Raw genomic sequence first — 4,981 nt, forward strand, 5'->3', positions numbered from 1 at the left:
GACTGCCCATTATATGCAAGTTCTTATGAAGCTTCTGAAACATGGTCAAGCCCCAAGGACTAAATTCCTCGTGAAGGAATTGCTATATGTGCCCAGAACAGTCTATCGCATTCTGACGAAGACTATGAATCCAATCAAAGGCCACGACTCAAATGATGAAGAAGTTGTTAGCATCATGAAGAATCTGCTGTTCAATATCATGCATGGCATTCCTGTCAACTATCATGATTTCTTCATGAGGACTCCGGCAAATGTTGCTCTCTCTCCGTTTGAGCTGAAGCCTTATGCTCCTTGGATCATGAGATTCCTCGGAACAAGGTCTTCACTCAACTACAAGGCTGATTTTCAGAATCACCTCAGCTACTTGCCCCCAATCAAAGTCCTCAAGCGGACCTATTCTTCAGCTAATGAAAAGGGCAAGGCACTTGCTGTTATTGATGAAGGCATTCATCCATTGGATGGCTAGTTTCGCAAAGCTGCATCTTATTCCACCAATGATGACTCTGCCACACATGATTCTGCTGCCAATGCACCCAAGTCTACTCCTCAAGCCATAGCTCCAAGAGTGATGACTGACCGTGAGCTGCTTCTTAGTCTTCACCAGAAGGTGGATCGAAACCATAAATGGGTTAAGCATCAGTTTGGTTCTATTCTTCACAACATGACTGCTACACATAATGCAGTGAAGAAAAACCATTACTACCTCCATGAAGTCTTCGGTCGCACCTGGGCTATTCTGTCACATGTATATGGTGAAGAAGATCTGAAGCAAATGGGTCTCAAGGAAGATTTTGACCGGTCTGCTCCTCCACCGAAGAAATACAAGAAGGTCAAGGTTCCTTCCTTGGTGGCCAACTCATATTCTTCATCACGCGAAATCGACGAGCATGAAGACTTGGACGACACTGCGGCAGGCCCTACATCAACAAACGACCCCAACAAGGCTGGCGCTTCTTCATCATCATGATATTCTTCAGGGGCGTTAGTCCTCATTTTCGATCCTTTTGGTCATTCGATGACAAAGGGGGAGAAATTTGAGTTAGTCTTCAAGCGGGTCTATCTTATATGGGCGTTTTTTTCCTAAGTTACAACTCTCGTTCTTCTGATGACTCTGCTGGATCGAGTTGTAAACTTAAACTCTATGGTGGACTGATACTTTTGCTGAGCTCTTCTGCATCCTTATGCCTCATTAATGTTTATGCACGCATGTTGAATTACATCAGTCACCATATTTCATCATGCATTTCAAATTCTTCATATTATATGTCAAATGCGTGTATGAATTACAAGATATAGGGGGACATCTCCATGATTCTACTCTTCAAGTGTGCATTGCTTCAAAAGCAAATTCCTCACTATGCACATCTTCAGGGGGAGTTCTTCTATATCTTGCAATCAAATTCCTCAATTTCAGTATTTACACTTCATATGTTTATCCCCGTTGAAAACTTAACCTATATTGTCATCAAACACCAAAAAAGGGGAGATTGTAAGTGCATCTAGTGCCCCTTAGTGATTTTGGTGTATTGAAGACTTATAGGTTAAGGGACTAATGTGTTTGTGAGTGTACACAGGTCTATAAGTCTATGAGGAGTTTGATATTTACAGAGAAAGTCGACCCCTAAAAATGAAGTTCTTCGACTGAAGACTTTGGATTTCTGAAGACTTTATGAAGACTTTGAAAGTGAAGAAATTGGTGTGACCTTGAAGACTTGGTATTCATTCGAGGAACATGGAGCGTGAAGACTTTTGTTTTCGTAGTTTCATTTTCTCTTTCTTGAGTCATAGGAAACACCGTACTGTTAAAGGGGGTCGAGGAAATACTAAGGAAAAATTTCCATGTGATGCTCAACTCAAAATCCTACACCTACCAATCCCTTCGAGTGAAGCCATTGGAAATCTCATATAGTTCAGTCATATTCTTCAGTGATAGAGACGAAGTTCTTCTGGTCTCTGAGGAATTTGTTCTGACTGAGGAGTTAGGAATTCGCCAGTGCGGATTGCCTACACAGTGAGGAACATGATAGCCCTGAGGAATTTGATACTCAAATTTCCGACCATTGTTGTGCTATGCGCCAGCTGTCCCAAAATATCTACCCACCTAACGGTCATATTATTGAAGGGCATTTATGTCTTATCATGTCGGGAAGCTCCCTAGGCTATAAATAGCCGCCCCCTACAACCACTAGCTGGTTGGCTGCTCTGAGAGAAACTGACACTTGTCATTTGAGAGCATCCCATCCTCCGAGGACTTTGAGCGAAAACCATCGAGTGAGGAAAACCCAAACCCAAACACCTAAAAACCCGAAGTGATTGAGCATCACTGAAGAGATTGATCCTGCGTGGATCCGATGCTTGTTACCTTTAAAGACTGTGTTTCTTCCAGACGGTTAGGCGTCATGGTCTAGAGCATCCAAGAGGAATTGTGGATCGCCGAGTGACCGAGTTTGTGAAGGTTTGGAAGTCACCTGAAGACTTACCACGAGTGATTGGGCGAGGTCTGTGTGACCTTAGCTCAACGAGAATACGGTGAGGACTGTGTGTCCTTAGGTTTAAATACCTAGCCGCTCCAACCAGACGTACAACTGAGATAACAGTTGGAACCACCACTAGGAAAAGGGCTATAGATGGAATGGCCACTAATGGCGCACTGTACATGTGGTGCGCCATTACTAAATACTAATGGCGCACCATGTGTCGGTGCGCCATTAGTGTGAAAATACTAATGGCGCACCACATCCACGGTGCGCCATTAGTAATTTTTTTAATTTTTTCAAAACTACTAATGGCGCACCGTGGGATGGTGCGCCATTAGTAGTTCAACTAGTAATGGCGCACCATCCCACGGTGCGCCATTAGTAATTATGTTTCAATTTTTTTTTCAAATTTTTTTTATTTTTATTTTTTAAACTACTAATGGCGCACCTGTGAGTGGTGCGCCATTAGTAGTTCTACTAATGGCGCACCACTCCCACGGTGCGCCATTACTAGTTGAACTACTAATGGCGCACCACTCACAGGTGCGCCATTAGTAATTTTGTTACAAACTTTGTTTGTTTCAATTTTTTTTTGAAAAACTACTAATGGCGCCCGGTTGGGGTGGTGCGCCATTACTAGGTGAACTACTAATGGCGCACCACCCCCACGGTGCGCCATTAGTAACTTGGCCCATTCCACCGAATGCACCCCCCCCCCCCCCCCCCCCGTGGACCGCCTTTTCAGTTTTAAAAAAAATAAAAGAAAATGATGGAAATGTCAAAAAATAAAATAAAATAAGTTTCCCATGTGATATGTGGTCTAGTTGTTGGCAAAATTAACAAATATGAATTTCGACTTTATTTGCAAAATCTCTCTGGAATTTCTTAAAATGGGCATAACTTTTGCATACGAACTCGGATGAAAAAGTTTTTTATATGAAAAATCATCTACTCGAAAAGTTACATCCGTTAAACATTTTCAAAATCCTCAAAAACCTAACAGAAAAAAAGATACGGGGCTTTCAAGATCTAGAGGCAAAAAAATGCAAAATTTTTCAAACTTACTAGTGGCGCACCGGTTGCTAGGTGCGCCACTAGTAACAGAAAAAAATATTTGTTTTGAATTTGTTTTGGATTTTTTTTCAAAAAATGATTCGTAATATGACAGGGAAGTTTCAAATATTTTTCTAAATTTCATCATACTCATGAATATGAACAAAGTCCTAGACATCAACAAGGTTTAATAGGATTGATATGATAGATATATCAACAAGTGGCTGTTAAGTGAGGTGGTGCTGGGGTTGGATAGAACTGCGATGTTAAGCATGCTCGGGCTGGAGTAGTGTGAGGATGGGTGACCTTCCGGGAAGTTTGACCACTTAGTGCGATTTGACTTGAGATTAAGCATATTGACCCGAGATTAAGCCATAGTGACCCGAGATTAAGAAAAAAACAAAAAAAATTGACAAAAATTGAAAAAAATTTAAAAAAAATTGAAAAAAAATTCTAAAAAAAATTCTAAAAAAAAATTTGAAAAAAAAATTGTTACTAATGGCGCACTTCTATGTGGTGCGCCATTAGTATACCAGATACTAATGGCGCACCATGGGCTATACTAATGGCGCACCTGCGGTGCGCCATTATTATACCACATACTAATGGCGCAACACAGGTGCGCTATTAGAAAAAAAATCTAATGGCGTGGTGCTAGTGGCGCACCTGTAGTGCGCCATTAGTAGCGAAAACAGGTGCGCCACTAGCAGCCCTTTTTCTAGTAGTGAACTGGTCTACCAAATCATTGTCTTCACCAAGCTTACTGGTTCTATTTCCTCAACTCTTTCATTTCCTCATAACTGTGTTGTGCACTTGTTCACATCTGTGTGTGAAGACTTTGACTGAAGACTTTCTCAATTTCCTCGGTTCAATTTCCTCAGTCTGTTTGTCTTCATCCTGTGTTTACGCTTTCTGTGCTCTGTGCTTATCTTCACCTCATCATGATGACCATGCTTGTGTTCTGTTATGTTTACTTTTGTGTACTTATTCCGCTGCAAGTAGTTCTTCGCTAAGGAATTTCTTCACCTGCAAATTCCTCACTGAAGAATTCATAAAAATCGCCAATTCACCACCTCTAGTCGATATAACGCACTTTCAGTAGCATCTGTGGCTACTTGAGCAGCTGGATCAAAACCGCGATTGGGCTTGGTCTTTTTCTTGGGTCGCGTCGAGCCATTCTCTTCGGCCTTGGAGTCATGGGACGCACCAGGGGACGTGACAGTTTTGTGCGGAGAATAGATTTCTCCGCAGGGACGGTTATGACGCCCATGCCCCCTGTTCGAAACACAATCCGTATGAACCGTGTTGGAACTTGTAGTCATCTGGTTTCTGTCAACCGTGTTGTTGGCCAGGTTGAGCTGAAGTGTGCCCCCTGAACCATTAGGACGAGGTCCATCTGAAACGGCAAATGCCATGGAGTATATATGTTAATGAATATCGAAAGTAAGAAG

The sequence above is a fragment of the Aegilops tauschii genome, chromosome 4, assembly GCF_002575655.3.
Source record: "Aegilops tauschii subsp. strangulata cultivar AL8/78 chromosome 4, Aet v6.0, whole genome shotgun sequence".
Lineage (NCBI taxonomy): Eukaryota > Viridiplantae > Streptophyta > Magnoliopsida > Poales > Poaceae > Aegilops > Aegilops tauschii.